At 39.6% G+C, this 23,440-nt stretch overlaps 1 pseudogene; it reads right to left on the bottom strand.

Moving 5' to 3' along the window:
• Nucleotides 1–6,792: 6,792 nt before the first annotated feature.
• Nucleotides 6,793–22,934, bottom strand: LOC111149212 (annotated as a pseudogene).
• Between the last annotated feature and the right edge of the window lie 506 nt (nucleotides 22,935–23,440).

Below are 23,440 nucleotides of genomic sequence, written 5' to 3'. Positions count from 1 at the left end.
AACATGTTAAATATAATAAATATGTTAAGTAATATTGATGTTCTTAACAAAAAAGATATATATAAAACTAAAACATTAGTTTAATAGCTTTGTTATTTTTTTAAAACAAATGGGATTTTGTGACAGTTACATGTTATTTAATTTTAGAAGTGCTATTACCCTGTCTGAGCATGTATCAGACCTAGCCTTAACCCTATTTTGTTTTCACAAGAACATCCTATGGAAATCAAAATATTGTAGCAAAGATAAGTTCATCAAACTGAGGCTTCTTGATGTTCAGTTCGTCTTGCATTTGACCATTGAAAAAAAATCTTCATTTCCTCTTGTAAAGCACATTTCTCATTTTTTTAAGAAAGCAGAGGTATATATACAATGGCATATTACTCAGCCATAAAAAGAATGAAATCTTGCCATTTGCAACAGCATGGATGGAGCTAGAGAGTATAATGATGAGTAAAATAAGCGAGACAAAGACAAATACCATATGATTTCACACATATGTGGAACCTAAGAATCAAACAAAGAAAAAAAACAGACTTTAAATTTTTAAAGATTTTATTTATTTATTTATTTGAGAGAGAAAGAGAGAGATAGTGAGAGAGAACACGAGCAGGGAGGAGAGAGTGAAGCAGGTTCCCCACGAGCAGGGAGCCCAATGCAGGGCTCAGTCCCAGGACCCTGAGAACATGACCTGAGCTGAAGGCAGACACTTAACTGACTGAGCCACACAGATGTCCCCAAAACAGACTCTTAAATACAGAGAACAAACTGGTAGTTGCCAGAGGGGAGGTGTGTGGGTGGATGAGTGAAACAGGGAAAGGTGATTGAGACACCTCCAGTTATAAAATAAATAAGTCATGGAGATGAAAAGCACAGCATAAAAAATGTGGTCAATGACATTTTAATTACGTATCGTGACAGATAGAGACTACACTTAAGGTGGTGAGCACTGAGTAATGTATAGAATTGTTGAATCACTATGTTGCACAACTAAAACTAATGTAACATTGTATGTCAACTATATTTCAATAATAAATATATTTATAAAATATCTTTTAAAAGAAAGCAGAGGCTCTAACTGTTTACTTTCTCTTTGAAAGATTTAGCTTGTGTGTTTATATCAGTTTGAATGTTCTTTGTTTAAAGCTTCTCTCACAGATATACACAAAAAATTACATTTGTATAGTATGAGTATTTAACAAAATTAAACATGATAATATTACAAATGTGTTGTAAGTTTATCGCATCAGACAACACAGGGAAGCAATCATAAATTGATGGTCTGTGGTACCGTGAAGATTTATTTGTAAGCTCTTAGCTTATATCAGTGTGCAGGCCAACCTCAGGGGTTCCTGCCTGTAGCTTCTTAGGACTTTGACCCATTTTTTTTCCTAAGCATATTATCTCAAAATAATGAGAATGGCCAGATATATATTTTATTTATATCTAACATAAACATTGTAAATACATTTCAGAAAAAACACATTTCTAGAACCACTTCCTCCCCCCAAGCAGAGCAATTCATAATATCTCAGAAAGCAACAGATACCTTAACTAGTAAGAACAGTCTGGGAAATTCTAGGTTAGAATATTATCCCTCAATGGTTATATACTGTACATTTAAATTTCTGGGGCAGTGCCTTAACCCAAAGGCCTGAAAGATTTCTGGTCAGAATGCTAGCACCAAAGCAGATCAGGGTCTACTTAGTTTTTAGTGTTAATCCAACCCAAACAGCTTCTATCCTTGGGGCTCAGCTGTCAGGGGTCTGAAGCAAGGCCATGAATGTAGTTGTGGCCAGTTGGTAGAGAAGAAGGATTCTGAGCTTCAATCGGAGAGTCTAGAGTTCAAAGCTCTGCCAACTTCCATAAGTATGTTCCCTCTTCGCTCCGGATCTTCTGTAGATCATGAGTAACGACACCATTGTGTAACAATAACACTGTGTAGATTTTCAATAAATACATGGAGTTCTTCCTGTATACCAGACTCTGTTCTAGGTCGTAAAGATACAGCTGAGTAGAAGATAAAGAGTCTCCAGGAGCTTACAACCTAGTGAAGAGAACATAGACAATTAACAAGGAAACCAATAAATTAGAAAGGTAAGTGCAGTTCGTGCTAAGTACTATGAAAATAATAAAAACCAGATAGTGGACTAGGGCTATGCTATCAGTTAAGGTACCACGAGCCACATGTGGCCATCTAAGTTGAAACTGATTAAAATTAAATAAAACTAAAAATGCAGTTACTCAGTTGCAGGGGCCACCTTGCACGTCCTACATAGCCACATGTGACTACCATGTAGGACAGCTCAGATACAGGACTTCTCCATCATCACAGACAGTTCCATTGGTGGCATTGTTAACTAAAGTAATAAGAACTTAGGATAAGGGACTGCTTTAGATGGTATTTATATGCATAACAAGCTGTGCAATGAGAAAAACAAATGCTAGTAGGGACTCAATAAATTCGATCGATTATATTAACATAACTTCTGAGTCTATGTATTTTTTTTCTCACTTTATTCCTCAATTTCTAAAGTCTGGGAATAGACCCACTTAAAGGTATTTTACTTTTTAATTCTAAATTGTGGACTTCTAATATTTGAAATTCTAGGCTGACAATTTAGGCTCAACACACTTAAGTGAACAATCATTTTTTCCCTGCACGGTTTTCTTGATAAGAAGAAGGAGGAAGAGGAGGAGGGGGAGGAGGAGGAAACAAGTTCCCCCAAAATTTTGATGAATTATAATCCTCAGAAGTAGCCAAGTACTTTCAGATGAAAGGATAGTTGAAACTTAAATTTCTTAAAGGTTAAAACTTTATTTCAAGTCAGGACACATGAGATTTCAAGATCTAACTTTGAGAAGCAAATTCTTCTGTCCTTGATTTTCTGTAACTCTGGCACTGATATACTCCATCCACATCTTAAAGATCTTTATGACAACAGAACTCGGCTTTGTGTCCCATTCCCAAAAGGCTATGTGTAAAGTGAATATTTATGCATTGAATCGTATCTCCCAGTGAATGCTATTTTGAGAATGTTTTACTTATATAAAAGAAAATAGCACCAATGCATAAAACAGCCAATGAGTATTTATTGAATTCCTAAAACATGACCAACACAAGAGGCAGAACTACTCAATAACTAAAAATTTTATCTTGTTCTTCACCACCACATTCCCCGACTCTAAAATTTTGACTATACACTCAACCATAGTCTGCTGTGCACATTCATTTTGAAAGTCTCATAAGATAATAGTAAGATGAATGATTAAGTCAATTCATCTTTGCACATCTATTTAAGAATCACACACAAGTTAATGTACACTGGTAGATTTCATTTCTATTTCTCTGAAAATGACTAAGCAGCACCATTGGCTCTGCCCCAACGAGGAATTCAGCAAAATTTATGCAATGAAAGACCCAAAAGGAGGTATATTTCCAGCTAGAGCTGGAGGATTAATTGCATTTCTGTTATTCCTGTTTGTCAATCTAAGGGCATTGGTGTTAATACTGGTAAGTGTGAAAATCATAAACTACTCCTGTAATAGCCATCAAAGTTTTGTTGACCAAATGGCTAAATGGAAAAAGAGGTTAACCATCTCATTAGGAGAACTGAAAAGTGTTGATTGAGCCAGCAGGGAGCTCTGAAAATGATTTTCCTTTTCTTGGACTTGCCACCTGGTACCCTCAGGGTAGAACAAAAGTGACATGTTAACCATATACATGGAAATCGTGTCCAAACTTATTAAGAAAGCAAGTGTGAAATGTACAACCCCACAAGAGGAAGACCTAGCTAGGTTTGGTTAGCTACACAGCTGCTCCCCAGACCCAAAGGCAGCTGCTCCAAGCTCCATTTAAGAAAAACCATGAGACCCCTTTAACCTTCCCTGTATGGGCTAAGAAAGCAAATCAATCTATTTATACCTGTTCAGAGAATAAAGAAAAATCTCAAAGCTCAGTCTGAAAAACACTTTAAGAAATGGACTGTGTCCAATTATAAAACAGAACTCTGGTTACTGCACAAACTGCCCAATAATTTAAATTGCATCTTCTCCCACACCCCCACCAACCACCCTTGGAAGCAAAGTATAAACCTCAGAACAAATTAATGAGTCTTCAGGGTAATGCAAGAAATAACATGTTTTTTGTCTCAGCTCAGACCTATTAGCAAATGAAGTGGCAGCCGCGTGCTCGAGCTTCCTGGATTATTCCAGATCCCAGGCACAGCGAAGTAATTGTTCATGACCTTTTGCACTAATATGCTATGGGAATATGTTTACTTACCAAATTTTCAGGAGAGATATCTTCAAGGATTATTACTTTGGAAGAAGTTGGCACTGATTCCTCCCTTGTATGTAACCATATATGAAATATCTACAAGGTGTTTTTTCTCTCTACCTCCAAAAATATTCCGTGTTCATGCTTTTGGAAGGAAAAAATACACAGAAAACTAAAACCAGGATTATCGAGTTTTACTTGTTTTTTTAATTGGATTTGTTCACTTCATAATATATCATAAACATTTTCCCATGTCAGGAAATCTTCCACTAAAGTATGAATAATGGAATACTCTAATTTTAACAATCCTTATTTTTGAACTTTTGGGTTAGTTTCAAAAATTGCTATTATAAATTACACTTCGAGGACCATGCTTCTACATAAATCTGTCTGCATATGTTTCTTTGAGATACATTTTTTTAAAAGTGATAGTGCTTGGTCAAAATACTTAGAGTATTTTTAAAGATCTTGAGAAGTGTGGTCAGATTCAGATAGCCACTCTAATTTATGTACAACAGAAAATGAAGATTAATAATCTTGTGGAATATTTATGGGCAAGAGCTGAACACGACATGGCCACGCCCTTGCTTTGATAGAATTCTTCCCTGCAAGGGCCATTGGTTGATCTTTCATGACCACCAGATGTCGCTGTAAAACAGAGCAAACTGAACTAGACCTTGAAGGAGAAAAGGGGAATCCAGTATTCGTCTCAGAAACACTTGGCTACCCTACGTTCTCCTCAGGCTGCTAGGAAGATTGAGCTTTATCAAATAAAGGAGCAAACAAACACATGAATACTGTCCCTTAGATCAAGCACAAGGACATCAGAGGACTAGATGCCTTTCAGTGACCCTCAGGTTAAGGGCTGTTAATCTCTTTTTGCTTTATATTTTCAGAAGTGGACCTTGGTTTCCCGAGGAGCCGGCAACACATGTGCTTGTTCACTAGCTCACAATGAGACAGAGTCTCCTGGGGTCAAATGAAATGTTTAATGAGATGCCTTCAAGTTTTTCTATCTAGTAGCTAAATAAGGAGTGTAACTCAGCAGAGAAGAGCCGCCACTAGGAGATGCCTCTCCATACCGACTTTGGACAGTCTTTGGGGATTCTTCTGACTTTAGTGAATGTCTCCATGCTTCCTTTTCCTGTTTCTGAGGAAAGGATGCTTCGCACCCTAATGGGTTTGGAATTTCCAAAGATGAGGTAGAGTTGTTCTCAAGATGCTTGGTACCTGCAGAAAGCTTTGCTGTAAGTAACACAGTGACGCCAGTACTGACACCAGCCAAATGCAGTTGGAGATTCTAGTTAACGTACTGGTGTGGTTACCTGAGCAAGAGACACATGAAAAGAAAAAAAAAAAACATACAGGTGCCTCACACAGTGCCAGAATTACGAAAAACTAAATGAGGCTTTAATCTTAAACATGCTAAGGAAATTAAAAAGATTTAGTATTGATACTGGTGCTTTTCTCACAAAAATATGAAAAATGTAAGAATAAGGATAGTGACATCTGTTGATAAATAAATGCTTCATACAAACAAAAAGAGGTGTTAAAAAAATAACGGGGATAAAAGGAAGACCTGAATTTTATTCAGCTAATTAAATGGTACAAAATGGGATGTGTAAAGACTTTTTAGATGACCAACTGGGTAATGGAGGCTGGCAAAAGAGGTAAATGAATCTTCTCTTAGCCAATATTCATAGAAATGCAGTGAGTGTCCTGTTAAAGGAAGCTTCCACCTCACTGACCAGAACACGCGTGGAGTGTTTTGCTCAGTCAGAGGAGAGATGACAAACCAGACTCCACCTAGGGGGGAGAGAACAGAATCACTGAGTCCCAAAACCTTGCCCTTTCCACAAAGAAAGAAAGTTTCCCCGAAGAGAAGATGAGGGTAACAATGTGATAGTTCTTTTCAAGTATTAAATGATGGTCCTATTAAAAAAAAGGCCATGCAATTTATCCCACCGCTCATGTGTCCAGGGTCAGCACCCATGAGGGGAAGTCATGGGGTGGGGGGAGCGGGGCGGAGACAGATTTGGAAACAAAGTCAGGGCTACTAGAAGCTAAGGAAAGACATGGAGTAGATTCTTCCTCACTCATTTCAGAAGGAGCCACCCTGCTAATGCCTTGCTCTTGGACTCCTAGGCTCCAGAACTGGAAGAGAATAAATTTCTTTTAAGACACTCAATTTGTGGTACTTTATTATGGCAGCCCTAGAAAATCAATATAAAGCATCTAAAATCCCTGTACCTCTAAACTTACTGTTACATGAGAAAAATAAGCACCTGTTTATTTAAACTAAATCACTGGTTGAATTTTCTATTTCTTATAGTGGAAGGAAATCTTAGCTAAGTGATCCAGAAAGGGAAGAAAACTAAGTCATTAAGGAGGGCTGGAGATGGGTAACAACTGGGATAAGATGGTTGGGTCATGAATTTCAAAGATGCCAAAGACCTCCTTTTTTTAAATAAAAGGTTTATATTTTATGTGACATCTTTGCAGTTGAATATGAATTAAAGACCTGCTTGCATACCAAGACCAGGTCCTTTGGGTAGTTCAGTCAAAGAAGTAAGACCTCCAGCTGACTCAAAGAGAAGCATCTGCTCCCTGGCTCGGGTTTTGGAATTATGTAGCCTTGAGCTCATCACTTTCTTCAATACCCTGAGGTGTCAGATCTTCATGATAGTTGCTATTTCTTTGAGCCATGGGTGCAGTTACATAGACCCTAAACATTCTACCACTGTAAGAGTGAAAAGTTCGTCAGGTATAATACCCCTAACTTTTTTCCTAGCTTTATCTGAACGGCCTTCTATATGGATGGTGTCAGAGCTTTGAAGCATGCAAGGTATAGTAGGAGAACTGAATTTATACTTTCTAACTAGCTTTCCATTATACATTGTACAAAAAGTTGCTACTTCATATACTCTCACCAGAGGTACTTGGAGAACTTCCACCTTATCCATGGCAGAGGTAGGCACCCATCCACTCTATCTTTGGGCTAAATCCAGGTCTGGAAGCACAGCTGCTGCTTTGTGCCCATCTGGATAGTTTGGGAGGCTTTTGGTTTTTGTTGTTGTTGTTGTTTTCTGTTTTGCTTTGTTTTACAATTCCTTCTATCCTCTTAGGTATTTTTGGAGTGAAATCAAATGGATCCTTAAGTCACCAATGATGAGGATTTGGAGAGGTAATATGGAAAGACCAAGGCCACAAAGAAAAATCAGGAGTAAGCAGACTTGAATGACACCAAAGTAGGTGATAAAACCTGAGGGTAGGATATTCCAGAAAGGGAAGGATTTTGCTTGAAGGATGAAACATAATAGTCTAGAAGGATAATGATAGTCTGATAATTGATAGAATTCCAACACCTTCTCCAAACTTGATGATAGATGAATGATGGGAAATCAAGTTCATTCAGCTCAAGAAAGCTCAAGTGAAATAGTGACTTTGAACTTGGATGATGGATGATACATCACCTTAAATTGTTATCACATGAATTATTCAAATAGTTAATGCCCAGTAAAATTTAGGAGCCTAAATTATCTGAGTAAGTGAGTTTCAGGTTTGGAAGGGATTTTATATGTATTTAGTTCAAACTCACATCATAGTAAGGGTGCTTGTCCTCGAGTTTTCATCTCCAGTGGAAGGCATGACCCCAGCCTTAGAGTTTCCTTGGTTATGTGACTATATGTGAGAGAATAGAGTGAGGAGGAGAATGGTTGATGACGCATTGTTCTGAATGTGTTGATTCAGCAGATTATTTTTAAACACACCCAATTTAAATTCACATCCTTTCCTTCAGATTCCAGTACAAAGGGGGCCTTTTTCCAAAGAAAAAGCTCTTGTGACTATAAATATTCACTGACAAACTAGATACAGAACACATTAGGAAATAGGGTAGAATATCACAATTTGCTGGTGCTCCACAATTTGCAAAGGACAGTAATAAATGTTTGTTTCTAATACATCATTTCACTCTTTAATTTTTCTTGAAATACTACCATAGTCCTTCAGAAGGAAAAGGATGAAAAAGTTATACTTCCAAAGTGAGTATATATTCTGCTCCCTGGCCTTTCAGAAGTCCACCGTACCTGAGCTGTAACAGGATGAATGTTCTCTTTGCACTGGTGATAGTTATTGACTTATAACTAAATCTGACTAAACAAAGTACATTACTATTTTCCCCTTCTCCCTCTTCTATTAGAAACAAGAAAAACAAACAAACAAACAAACAAACAAAAACCAGGGGTGTCTGGGTGGCTCAGTCAGTTAAGCTTTTGACTCTTGGTTTTGGCTCAGGTTGTGATCGCAGGATGGTGAGATGGAGACCTCCTTGGGCTCCGCTCAGCCCAGAATCTGCTTGTCCCTCTTCCTCCCCCTGCTCACTCGTGCTTACTCGCTCTCTCTCTCTCTCACCTCTCACCTTTCTGTTACTCAAATAAATAAATAAATAAATAAAATCTTTTTTTAAAAAAGGCAACAAAAACATAAAAACAAAATGATCTGAAAAATGCTCACTGCTGGCAGCAGAAGCCTCTCTGGATTTGGCAATTTGTCCCCCTGACGTTTACTGTCTGATGCACACTAGCTTGCTAGATTTTGCAGAGCTAGGCTAAGTGTGACAGACCTCTCTGACTATGAGTTGGAGAGCTTATAAGCTCTTTAATGTTTCATTCATTTGAATTGGGGTTTTTCTGAAGAATGAAAAATAAGGTACTGATTAAGTACATGTAAATGATGTGGTGAGAAAACCCACCTGAGGCTACAAATGCCTCACTTTTGATTGAACAGGACATGTGTACCATGAAGGACTCCCAGAAATAACTCATTCTGAGCCACTCTCCTTGACTTTTCTTGAAGTATCAAGGGTTAATGTGATAAGACAAACAGCTTTGTTCATAGATAGTACTCAGTCTCTGAAAAACGTATATTTTATGTTTTTAGGATCAAAAAGAATTATCCCAGAAGTGGTATTTTTCAGAAATATATGGTTCTCAAATGAAGTAAAGTAGCTGCGATATACAAAATCATACAATTTTCTTCACTTTTCTGTAGCTGAACATGGCTTACCAGCCCCAATTTTCATCGCAAACAGAAATACTTAATGGTATCATTTCAAGAAAACCTGATTCTTGTGGTTTACTCTTCAGGTTCTTTTGGCTCCTTTCTCTTCAGCTCAGAGATTACTCCCTCCCTTACTCCCAGGTGGCATCTGGATTTGGGGAAAGCTTATGTAGCCTCCCAGAACAAGTTGGTGTATAGTCAGGGTGTCTTGAGTCTGTGTGCTCTCATCTAACATTAAAGAAAAACTTATTCTGACACTTGTTAAAATGTTAAGGGAGATTTTTATTGGACTATTGAAATAGGGGCTTGCATGAGGGAAGAGAAATGGGACTCAAATCCAAATACAGTAAGAACAAGTGGGTATTATAGCCAAGGAGCAGGGCGAGGGGGGAAAATCACTAAGAGGACACGTCAAGGATGGGGGATTCCCACTAAACTGACCAACAGGATTTTTGCAAAAGGAGGTCAAGGATGTATACATCAAAGTGGGGGAATAAGGAGCTTGATCAGATGTCATGGGTAGGGGTGACTCAGCAGGTTCTTTGTGGACACTGAGCTGGGCAGGACCAAGGGAGAGGTGAGGTTGGAAAGACAGTTCAGAGGAGCCTGACCAAAGCTGGGTCAAGAAGAGACTTTGCCAGTGTCCACTGAGGCACAGTTCATCCTGCTAGTCTTGGGCCTCAGTCGCTGCCCTCCTAGCATCTGCTGCTGAGACCGTCAGCCCATGGCATCCTCTGCTTCTCAGTCCATTCACTCTTTCTAAGCCCCTGCTGAAGTCTTTCTGCACGCTTCCCGGGACTCAGAAACTAATCTGTGTTTCTACCTGACATTGGGGTGTTCAGAACACTGGGGGTGCCTTCAATGTCATCCACATTCATCTCCCATGAACCATTGTTACTCTAACCTGGAAAACTTTGGGAGCTTCTCTTCAAGACTCCCTTTTTGAAAAGCCAAGAGTTGTCCCTCTCATTCAAAACCCCCCACTATTTACCAAGGGTTTCCACTAGTGCGGACGAATAAGGAAGGAAAGAATTGTTCCAAACCTGCCAAACTTAACTTCAGATTTGAAGAGAAGAACTAGAAAAGCCCATAATGTAATTGGAATTGAGAAATGAAAAAAAAAATGAGAAAATAAGAACAATTATTTCTCCCTTTATGGAATGTTTTTCAATTGAAAAATTACCATCTAGGATTAACAGACATCCCAAATATAAAGGATAGTTCTGAATTAAATTCTACTGATATAGTTTTTTAAATGTATGGAGTAATGTTCCTTGATCCTAAACCATGAAGTAATTTTCTCCACCGAATATTCTGTGTGTATAATTTCAGTGTATCACTGTCCGTAAGAAAAGGCAGAAATCTGAAGTAGAAAGAGTACTTGTTAAGATGTCAGGAGGTCTGGGATCTGTTTTAGTTTTGTCACTAACAAGCTGGGCAAATTATCGTACCTCTCTCAACCTTGGTAACCACATCTGCCAAATGATAGAGATCTGAATATGTAAGCTTCTTTTATGTTGTGATACTTGATGACTCTTTTACTGGAAGCTGGGCTCCCAGCTGGAGGCCAAGAACACGTGCACACGTCTGTGCATGTTCAGCTGGTGATCATGGCAGCCGGCCCGCTGGCCATGGCAAGAAGACCCAGATGCCTCTTGGAAGAACTCATTGCGAAGGAAGACAAAGCTAGGCTCCAGAAGCCTGACTGACAGCAAAGCCTCAGTTGACAGAACAGTGGTTATTTTGAATGTGTGACAGTGTTTATCATTCTTGTCCATGTCTAAGTTCAGTGAAGGACTAACTCATCGATTAATAATAAATTAAGAAAAACTGAAAGACGTGGTTCACTTAAAAAAAAAAAACACTAAAAAGTATGGAGTCAAAACATACTGTTTAGTGATCTTCTAACAAATTGTCACCAAAGGAAAGTGGGCATTTTCAACATGCCAGAGGCAAAGCAGAATCGTGGCCCCCAGAAGCCCCCAATGTTGTTGCATTGGTCCTTGGAGAAAGCACAGCTGTGCGCAGAGAGGGCGGGACACCCACAGAACAACAGGTGCACCACATGGGACATCCGGTGATGCCCAGGAACTGGTCCCCAGCACGTGGTAGTTCCTGGCATGAGCGCTGTAATTCCAGAGGATTCCCTTTCACCTCTGAAAGACTTTGCAGAGGTCAGAGGGCCTGAGCGAGAACAAACCTAGGGCATAAATACTGCTTTCAACTGCACAACGTGCATGTGCCCATCTTCCAGTAACAGAATCAAATTTTTCTTCAGGAAACCACCCCTACTTCCCTCTCAGGCTTAGTAGTTTGAATGTAATTGATCTTTTTCCCAGCTCCAGGAGGGTGGGCATGAGTCCCAGAAAAGGCTAATTGATAGATTCTGTCCTTTCGGCTGTGGTGATTATATTATGGACTGGCACGTAACCAGTCGGGCCATGAAATGAAAGTACAGGACTTCTACAGAATTTTTTTTGAAAAGAGACATTCTGGGATTATAAATGATGAGGAAAACGGAAGCCTGGACCTGCCAGAGATTGATACGTGGCAAAAAGACTCTCCCATGAAAGAAACAAACACAGAGGAAACGGAGGCAAGAGTTGTAAAGAATTATGTGAAACTTGGAGACAAGGCAAAGCGTTAGGTAACACGTCCTTCCAGGGTTGAAGGCCTCCCAAAGATGGATCTCAGGAACAGAATTTGGTTTGAGTCACTCTTGTTGACTGATTAAAGATCCAGAAGTAGTGAGTCCCATGTTAACCCATAGATATTTGTCCAGTAGAGATGCAAGTGATGTCTGTCCAGTGGAACAGATCATCCTAAACATTTCAGTTTGTTGCCATGCTGTACGTTAGCCAGTTTATGTGTCCCCCAGGAATCTTATTTTAGTATGCCTCTACTGAGTTGCCTATAAATGCCTAGCTTCTCAAATGATGTTTGGACCAGTTTTAATATCTTTATGTTTCTCTCACTAATTAACAAGTTAGGTAAAGTCTTTGACACATGGTTTATTTTATATTCACCTAAGAGTCATTTTTAAAGAGTACTTTTAAAAGAAAATTATACTTCAACACAGAGATGAAAGGAAAAAAAGTAAAAGGAAACAGAGAATAAGTCCTATCTACTTCATTCCAGTACCCAGACCCTGCTACTCCTACTTGTAGACTACACCATCATTTGAGTTGATATATTCTACATTTTGGCAAGCCAGTATGAGCTGGGTTTCTATTTTTTATATCCAAGATTCTGACACTCCGTTCCAATGTTTTTCCCCATACCACCAAGAAATTCTCCTACCAGCTGTGTGTCCAGCAGTTCAACTCAATTCTGACACTATCTACCCTGAGATAGCATCAAATTCTACATTTGAAGGATTCAATTCCATGAGACTGCCTCCTACCCCAGATGCTAATCACAAGCCTAGATTGTTTACCTGAGCCTCTGATGCACTCCTATAAGTTCCAACGTCCCCCTCCTAGCGTTTGATTACTTTGGAAGATTGGCTCACAGAACCCAGGAAACATTTTATTTTTACTACATCCCTGGTTTATATAAAAGGGTATAACTCAGGAACAGTCAGATGGAAGAGACCCACAGGGCAAGGTGTAGGGAAGCGGGTGCAGAGCCAAGTGAGATACCCTCCTCAAATCTCTTTGTGTTCATCAACCTGAAAGCTGTCTGAACCCTGTTCTTTTGGGGTTTATGGAAGCTTTACTACATAAATATAATTGATATAAGTCACTGCCCACTGTTGATAGTTCCAACCTGTTGCCTCTCTCACCTCACTGGGGGTGGGGATAGGGGAGGGGCTGAATTTCCAAACTTCTAATCCTGGGTTTATTCTTCTGGCAACCAGCCGCCATCATCAGAAATCCATCATCAGAAATCACCTCGTTAACCTAACAAAGATACCTTTATGGCTGTCATCACTAGGGAATGAGGATGAAGACCAAATATTTGTTTCTTGTTATAAACCACAATATCACAGTATCCATAATAGTGGTGATAAATACTGGTGAGCTCTACTCCCAGAAAAAATGCAGTTTGATACCAATTTGAATATACAGTCTGGTGAGATCGAGAACTATAGGATTACATGTTAAAATAAAAATATTTAGTCTTAATTTTAGCTGAGGTCCCCAAAACAATAGATACTTCATGCCACCTCCACAGTGTGTCACCATTAAGGCTACAAAGGCAATTCTGAAAAATAGTTTTGTGACCCTTCACTGGTCATTAGCTTTAGCTTATTAAAAAAAAAAAAAAGGTTGGAGAGGCTGAGAAAAGTATGGAATACTGGAAGACTGTGCTATGGGGGATATTGTCACTGTGCTGTGAGCTCCCCTTTCAGGAGGCATAAGGAAAATCTGCCTTCTCTAGACCTCAAGTCAGGAACCACTCAGAGAGTGAAGTATGTGGGCAGCTATCGGAATCACACTGAGGATATAAGGAGCTTGAGACTGCCACTAGTTACTGGAGTGACAGAGAAGTAAAAGTGTAGTGGTTGCACTGGGGTTGGCAAGTGTTCCCAGAGTTTACTGGGGTGGAAAAAGGCATGAAGATTTCCTGTAGATTAGATGTGGATCATGCATGAGAAAGCTGGTTTCTTAGAAGCTTTCTTAAATCTTGTCTAAGAAGACTATCCAAAGGTCCAAGGAGACCTCAGCAGAAAGAATCCAGAAGGGTCTCATTAGGTCCCTAGTGGTAAAGGAAGGAGTCACAGCAATTAAATGAAACAGTCGCCCTCTCTTGTGCCAAATGGACCTCAGGCAAGAAATCATAGTAATTCTGTAGTTCTTCACTTGGCCAGGACATGTTAAGTCTTAAACTGAGACTGCATTTGGGAGAAAAGAATAACCAGAAAATTCTTGGGCCTTGGTTTAAGTTTCATTTCAGAGAATGGGAAAGAGCTTTAAAAAAACTTTAAAGTAGGCTTGAATGACTTGCACAGAGGGTAAATTAGGCTGTTTTCTCATGACATTCTGTGAGTCCTTCTTGGCTAATGTAATCTTATGTAATGTAATGTAATCTATGAAGTCTTTACATTGCCCTGATTATGACATGAAGGTTTCCTTTCTCAGTGAAACATTGCTGAAGTCAGGACATACCTTGCAATCAACATGTATGTTTAATGTTATGGAAAAGTATAACCTTTTTTTTTTTTTATTTAAAAAATTAAATAGTTAAAAAATACGTTGTTCGGCTAATGATGAGCTGTAACAATGCACTGACCAAACATGCTTGAACATGTGTCAGCAACAGGCCTCTGGGGGAGAGGATGATATACGTCCTTGAAGCCGAGCAGCTGGGAACGCCTGGCCAGCTCAGATGGAACACTGCCTGCTTCTTTTTTTCTGTTATCTCCCCTTCTCCAGGGATCACCTATAGTTAATTAGATGATTCCTTTAAATGTGTTTACTCAACCACAAATCTTATACTGCTTGATCACACTCCTTCAACTCCTTTGTTGATTGTTATCTTGTATCTAATAAATATGGGACTGAGGAGTAGTTCCGGGCAGCGGCAGTCTTCTCAACTGCTGACTCCTGCTCCCTTTCTGTCGAAGCTGACTTGTTTGTGTCTCATTCTTCTCCCGTGCGCCATTAGCTTTAGAATGGGAGAAATATGGTAATATATCAAAAACACGGCTGCCCATTAGCACTCCATTCCCACCACCAAATCAGAAACTGCACAGAGCATATTTTTATAATGAAATCTGACAGCCTAAGAAGCAGTGGCCTTTCACCTCCTATTTGGGCAACAACCACATTTCTGAAATCCCAAGAACTGTATTACCAGGTGCCCATCATCAGAAGAGGTGACAAGGTCGTGATCAGCCAAGCTGTCCAAGAGAAGGGGTAGCAAGCCCGGTACTTCCATAGGTTCCATCTTTGATTTTGGTAACATCACCTTCAGGGAACCCAAATGTCAGCCCCAGCCTAGTGTCTCCAGGTTCAGGGAACAGGGCAAGACAGGACAGCATGGATTGCCTGGGCTCCAGAGATTTCTTCATACCATAGAATGGAGTGACAGTGACAGATGGCCAGAAAGCTACCTGAACAGAATATATCAGCTTTATCTGACGCTGAAAACATCGAATGATTAGGTTTTATTTCACAGCTATTTCCTGAGGAAATAGTTCCTGAGGAAACTCTTACTGGGTGAGGTAAACAGTTACAGCAAAGCAAGCTGTTTTATCTCGTCTTACCGAAGGTCTGTCCCACCCACAGGCTGAGCCCTCTCTCTCCTCCCTCCTGGATGGAGAGTCTGTGAGAAACTGAAGAGCTATAGGTCAAGGTTGTGCCATTGGTTCTCTGAAAACCAAGAGAAAGAGGCAGTAGAGACCCAAAGGACCAATCCTGCTTACTCCCCTTAGAACCAAAAGTCATAAATGTCCCTTTAAAGTTGGAAAATGTCACAAATATTTCTAAAACACAGTTATTTATGGATGAACTACTAAGCCTCCAAACTGGCAAGCAGGCACTGCCACAGGCATTGACCCAGGTCACAAGGAAGCTTCCAGGTGTGAGAGAAGATGGTGTCACCCTTTCTCCTACCATAACAAAAATGGTCCCCAGAATCCCAGACATTTTCACTTTCCTGAGCACCTGCATGTCCCAGGAAGCCTGGGACAGGACATGTCTAGTGTCTGTTGCCTCTCGGTTCCAGACCACATTTTTCTTCAGTCATATATGTCGGCAAAGAACCAGAATCTTTCTTTCCACCTGCTCACCTCTGACTGGACTGCTCCCCTCTGCCATTATGACTTTGTCAGAAACATCCCTTCTACCCTTACAAATATCTCTGACTTAGAATTCTGGCTGAATGGATTCGGCCTTAGTCTTTTTTCTGCCACCATACCCCTGGCCTCCTTTTGCAAACTTGACAGTCCTCTGCCCAGAAAACTTCTATATATTGACAAAGGTTCTTTGCCTGGTTAAACTTTAATCAAGCTCTAGAATCTTCCTAAGCCCATATGTACACTTCTTTGTAAAACTAGTTTTAGCAAGAACCCTGCTAATTCAGTTCTACCAGAACTGATATCATATCTACCAAAACAGATACCATATCTGATCAGGTCCCTCATCCCCCAGCACCCTCAAGTGACGTCTGATCCCCCTGGCCTGCATTTAGCAAGAGCCCCCCCTCCATGTCTGTTTAGCCAGATATTCTCTGCTTCCCTTGATGTTTGCACTTAGTGATTCTGCACAAACTGACCCCCTCCACACTGCTCCTTGGCTATCAATTCCCGCTGGCCCATGCTGCGGTCAGGTTTAGCATAATCTCTCTCTTCCACTATAAAAACCCACTACCGTGGTCTCTACCTTCATTGCAATTGTCCTGAATAAACTCCACCTTACCATCTTTAACAAGTATCACTGAATTTTTTTCTTTAGTAATATCAACCCTGTGGCAGCAGGGTTAATGCTCTGAATGTTATAAACTGGTATGGATTCTGTTTCCCTCATGAAGCATGTTTTCTAGTAACCATTCTATCATCGTATGTTTGGGGAAGGGTCTTCCACTTTGAAAATGAGTAGAAATGGGCACAGGGATGGCAGGGAAGTAAGAGAAAGCCCAAACAGCCCCAGTCTGGGGGTATGGGAGAAGAATGGATAGAAAGGAAGCAGGAGTCAACCTTGTGTGCTTTGCGGTGGTCCTAGAACACCTCAGGCAGAAAACCTGGCAGTTAAAGTATATAATTTAATAGGACATCTGTGGGTTAACGGATTCTGTGCCATGTTCTGTTCAGAATTCTGGAGTAGATCAAACTCTAGCGTGGCCCCGTGGTAACAGTAACATGACACCAACAGAGCAGAGTGAAAAACATTAACACCAAGTACTTAAGGAGATACAGAAAGGGTCTAAGCCAGCACACCAGGGTCTTAGGGTCTCGTGTGACAGAGGATTCTGAGATAAAACTCAGCAGCCCAGCCACACTGTAAAGCCTCAAAGTTTTCGTTAAACTGAAGGTCGGCTCTTCCTTACTGCCAAACCCTCATCTAAGAAACCAATCACAGGAGATTTCTAATGTGGCTTCCCTTCACGTCTCATTTGTCCATCCACCAAAATGACCATGTGCAGCAAAAGGCTGATAAACCGAGTAAGACTAACTCCTTACTTAATCCTTCCAATAGGAGACAAGGGAGTCAGTCTTCCCAGCTGGGGTCATCACAATATTAATCCATCATGGCTCTTTTTCTGTACGTCTTCAGGGATGCCACTGAAGAAGGGACTGTGTAGGCATACTGGCAGACATCTGTGATTTTGTGAAAAGGAACACATCAGCTTTTAAGGCTCCTGATAAAGTTTAGGCAGATACATCTAAGTGTTAGCTCTCATTCCTTCTGATCCAAAATAGAAAATAAACTCTACTTTCTTTGCACACCTGAATGGTAGAGCAAGAAAATCTGTGACTTCATTTCATGTTTGCCAGGAAAAATAAATTGAGCTCCACTTAACCAAAAATCTTGCCTCAACTAGAAATTCCTTTATTTTTTTATTGGTTTGTTTTCCTTGTCAGAGAATGGCCACTGGGACGGTCATTAACTGAGATGAGAGAGATGGAGAACATAGGAGAGGTGGGAGAAGGAAGGGCTGTGAGTTGTGTTGGAAAGGAGGTTCATGCTTGTCACAGTTAAATATCTGAGGTTCATATAAGAGGTTAGAGTTAGAAAAATAGATTAGTAAAACTATCTGCATAGAGATCACTGTTGAAGCTATGAAACTGAATGAAATTGGCCTCAAAGAGAGGATAAAAAAAATAACCTTGTGAGGCACACTCGTTTCAGGGGCAAATGGCAAACGATGAGTAGCTGTGAAGTGAAGCCCACAGGAGACACAGAAACCAAGGGCAAAGAGAGTTCTAAGAAGACCACACTGAAACCATTCTCATAGTTTACTTCCTGTCTTCACAGGGAGAGAGAACATGGAATTAGGTCACCTGCTGAGATTAGGGGATGGAGGGCAGCTCTTGTGGGGGAAAGTTTAAAAAAAGAATCATAGATGAATGAAAGTATTGCTGGACGGTGGAGAAGATGCAGCTGAAATCATAGCATGAAACTCTAACACATCAAATGGGACTGATTTCTTTTGACTCCCCGGCAAGCCACCAGGAAAATGTCTTTATTAAGAAAGCTACGCTTATTAAACCTCAGGAAGAGAGAAGAGCACCTTGGCAGAATCTTAGCAGCATGCTGGCAGAGGAAAGTCAGGGGAGGATATTGATAGGATTTGGAAACTGGCTGGGTGATTTTTAGTCAGGTTGGGATTATGCGGAGTTATGACATAATAGACTGGGAATGATGTCCCCAGCGAGGCAAGGGTCTTGAAGCAAATTTTTATGGTCAACCTGTCAATCTTATTTCTCAGGAGCAAATACTTCCTGGAACAAGAAGTTAAGATATTCTGTGCTTGCTCTTGGAATCATTAACCATAGGGACAAGAAAGTATCTCCAGTTATTGTTTAGCATAGGAACAGGAAATTGTTTTGGTTTCAGTTCTCATTTTATCATTTTCTCTGGAAGTATCAAGAAAGGAGCAGGAGTAAAAAGAAAAACATGTGATTATTCAGGATTAAGAACTGACAAGATGTGTAATGTAAACCTGTTAAACAGAATGCAGCTGAAATAGCAGAACATTGAGGTCAAGACCGGGAAGAGTTCAAAGTATAGTAGAAGGAAAAGAGCAGAGGTTGAAGTAACAAATATTACAGTCAATGAGAGTAAGAATCTTAAAAAGTCCTATGATAGCAGGGTAATTTGAGAAAGAATAACAACATATTTTTAAATATGAGGGGGTGGAGAGCCTGGGTGGCTCAGTTGGTTGAGAGCTCAACTCTGGTTGAGGTCATGATCTCAGGGTCCTGGGATCAAGCCCGCATTGGGCTCTGCACTGCACGGAGTCTACTTGGGATTCTCCCTCTCTTTCTACTATCCCCTCTCTCCCCACTTGTGCACTCTCTTCCTCAAAGAAATAAATCAATCTTTAAAAATAAATAAAATAAAAAGAAAGAAAGAAGGAAATATGAAAAAATGATTTCTAACACTGTTACTAATTACAGGTAATAGGTTCCCCTAATTATACCAATATTTGTAGAGTAACCTAGGATAAATGATTCTTTTGTCATTTTCACCAAATTTGTGATTGATAAATTCATTCTTGGGCTTTAAAACTAGTTCAAATCTCATCTCTGTGAAGCAGTTCTGCTTTTCTCAGGTATCCCCTCTGAAAAATCTCACCATACTCTGTCTAGACCATCCCATCACAATACAGTAAGTATATTGTTCACATGTGCAAGGGAACTGAAAACTACATTGCTTTTTATTTATTTATTTTTTTTAAGGATTTTATGTATTTATTTGACAGACAGAGATCACAAGTAGGCAGAGAGGCAGGCAGAGAGAGAGGAGGGGAAACAGGCTCCCTGTGGAGCAGAGAGCCCGATGCGGGGCTCGAACCCAGGACCCTGGGATCATGACCCGAGCCGAAAGCAGAGGCTTTAACCCACTGAGCCACCCAGGCGCCCCAACTACATTGCTTTTTAAAACCAAAACTGATTGCAGACACTGCTGTCCCTGAGGAAGTAGCAAAATTTCTCTATAGAGTCTTCTGGTTAACAAAAGAGATTCACAGTACACTGTGGCTGTGACCTCTAGAGTATGATTTGGAATAGTCCAGTGAAACTAAGAGAGAATAAAATCTTGGTTTGCTTTTAAAATGGGCAGGAGTTGGGGGATTGGAAGAAGATCAATGGGGGAAATGCGAGGAGACTATTGAGAGAGCAAAGGACCAACACTCACAGGGGCCAGGGGAGGGACATCAGCCAGCTGCCGGTAATGAAGGTGGCCTAAGGGATTCTAAAAAGAGAGTAGGGCAGTTTCACATTTAATAGCTTTCCATGTGGTTCTTTGTCACTATATGACCCCAAATCTTTAATAAAGTACACTAATGCATGAATGCCTGTGTTTTGCAAGAAATCAAGGAAAGGGTGCTGAACTCCTCAGCTGGCTCTGTTCGGGGCATAGGAAACAGAGCAGCCATGGAAGGGGAGGCACAAGGAAAATCAAGTCATTGAAGTTGTCAGAAAGTGGAGTGAAAAGACCATGAGAATAGAAGTCCATGGAATCTAAAACAACAATGAAATCTTGCCAAAGGTATCTCCTGTGATATGCAATAAGTATTTGGATAATTTTCCTTAAATATCTAAGGAAAGGGGATCCTAGCTGCCATCTCAGACATATATATGACTATATATATATATGTCTATTACCATATGTCACACACTGACATATGTATGACATATAATAAGTGGTCATTAAGTATTTGTTAAATAAAGATAAAATTATTTGTTAAATAAATAGATAAAAATATATGGATAAAAAACAGTTCTATTTTATTAGGGCTAGAAGATTAGATATTTCTTGCTGTTGTAAGAAATTATCAAAAAACAGGAAATAATGTCTTACATTTCATGTTCAAAGACCTATAGAGAAAACGGTCTCATATAGATACATGTCATGTTCTACCTTTGAAAAGTATAAATTAAAAAAAAAAAGAAAAATATGATTAACAAAACTGGGAAGGTAACACTTCAATTATTGAGAGAAGTTCAAGCATACAGAGAAATGAAATCCTTACAAAAAAATATAGGAGTGTGCAGAGATTATAGGAAAGAAATAATGACCAGTTGACAAGCTTAGCCTCGACAGTACATGTTACTTAGGTGATTAATTCTTACATCATCTCCGTAAGAGAGATAGCAGCAACACGTATAACAAACAGGAAATCAGAGGCAAAAAAAAAAAAAAAAACCAGATTGAACTGATGTGTAACATTCAACAAATCAGTAGTAGTGTCCAAAGCCCAGTTTCCTATTCTAACATTGGCAGTGAGGAAACGAAGACCGCAAAGGAAGACCACTTTCAAAATGCAGAAGATTCTCTGCCAACCCCACTGGAATTACAAAACCTTGTTGGTATTTTATTTCAATACCCATCTCCCGGCTAAAAGAAACCATCCCTGTCATAGATTGGCTGTTGCTTTTAAGATTAACCTTTTGGAAAATTTCAGGTAACACTGGAGGCCCTCTAGAAAATTAAGAGTCACTGTATTAGTAGTAAATTGTAATTTAAAAATAATAGACAAAAACTTGCATTTTATATACCTAAATCACTTTCCCCATACCATTCTGATGGAATTGAAAGCAATAAACCTTGCTTCAAAGACTTAGATTTATAGGTCACATTTATAATATTAAAGCACTCTTCCAGACTAAAGCAGAAAAATGGAGATTAAAGCAATGTGGTTTTTTTCTTTATTTATAGAATCAAGGCAAGGAGAGCAAATTTAAGATGACAGAAAGAGCTGTCGACAGAGTAGATGGGGAGTGTGAGGATTACTTCAAGCCATGAAATCACTCTACTTAAATATGTAATTTCAGTGCCAGCTAGCTGAACATAGTAGGGAGAGATAGACTAAATTTGAAAGTAAGAAACTGATTATTTTTTGTATTTGTTAGGAGTTTACACAGCATATGTAATATATAAAAGCTTTCTATGCAGACCAGTTTATGGAATAATATGCTACTGGAATAATTATTAGAATATTTAATAGAAAAGTACAAAATCTTTGTTCTACTCTCCTAGAAAATCAACGGTGCTTGCACTTCTCATTTTTGAAAACGGATTTATAATACTTAGTACCAGAGGATTTTTGCAAAGTGCTTTTAGGACCTGAGTAAAGAGATTGATCTCAAATACAAAGCACTGGACATTTTTTCGCTTTCTTTTCTCGTTGTAAAAAATAAGGATTCCATCCAGCCCATCATTTTACAAAGCCAAATAAATCACTTATTTTCTTCTCCTTCATATTTTCCAGATTTCTAGGCAATTTTTCAGAAACCACTTTTCCTTCATTTTTAACAAAAGAACCTTCCCTCCTATCCTCACAGTTGCCTTGCACATCTGAGACTGACTTTATAATCTTACTACTTCTATGCCCATTGTTATATAGCTATTCTAAAACAAAGCTGTCATTGACTGAAAATTGTATAAAATAAGTGAAAACTGCTGAGATCAGAACAAATGAGGCTACTTATGGAGAGTTTACAATGTTAATGGTAGTCAGCCATCACTTGGATTTAGCAGAAACTCAAAGATGAACAGGGTAGTGACTAAGCTTGATAGTAAAAAAACAAAAGAGAAGGCTTCAGTTATGATCTGATTGGAGTTTGTTGGCATTGGAAAGCTAGAGAGGGAAAACTAAAATCTGGCATAAATGCAATTTTGAAGGGGAGCATATCTGGCTGTCTCTGAGTTGGAACCAAAAGCAAAAATAAAGAAGCAAGTAGTCATTGAGAATGCCCTGCCCACTGGAGCAGTTGTAAGTTGACTTTCCAAAATGTTTGTGACAGAAGTTGTTGTTTGGCTTCCTAGGCTGTTTGTTGCAGATTGTGGGCAAGTGTTCTATTGTCATATATGGGATGGTCTTGCCACTGTCTGTACAGTCAGTCTCTCTTCTCCGTTTTTGGTTGGTATCTTACCTGTGAGAGGTTAACCAATTCATGAATGGCTAGAGGTCCAATCTTCATTGCTCATGGATTGTAAAGTCACCTTCATAGTCAACCGTATAGCAAAATTTTCTTGATTTTTTTTTTATATCATCTGGGCAATCATCTGAGGAGAGATTGGCTGTTCTGGGAAGGATGTAATGGAGTGACATAATGACGATGGTGATAAGAACAAGAACAATTAAAGGTTCCTATAAAAAGCATAGAAACAGGAATTTGAATCGTCCAACTTAGGTCAAGAACAAATTTCATAGACGATGAGGAACCATCTTAGAAAGACAAATGGCTTTTTCATTATGGTGATGTATAAATAGATAAAAATACATGGATAAAAAACAGTTCTAGGGGCCCCGGGTGGCTCAGTGGGTTAAGGCCTCTGCTTTCAGCTCAGGTCATGATCCCAGGGTCCTGGGATCGAGCCCCGCATTGGGCTCTCTGCTCAGCAAGGAGCCTGCTTTCCTTCCTCTCTCTCTGCCTGCCTCTCTGCCTACCTGTGATCTCTGTCAAATAAATTTAAAAAAAAAAAA

The sequence above is a fragment of the Enhydra lutris genome, unplaced genomic scaffold (assembly GCF_002288905.1).
Source record: "Enhydra lutris kenyoni isolate GAN:26980312 unplaced genomic scaffold, ASM228890v2 scaffoldscaffold21, whole genome shotgun sequence".
NCBI lineage: Eukaryota > Metazoa > Chordata > Mammalia > Carnivora > Mustelidae > Enhydra > Enhydra lutris.
Note: the sequence above shows the minus strand (reverse complement) of the source record. Positions and strands in the feature narration are given on the sequence as shown.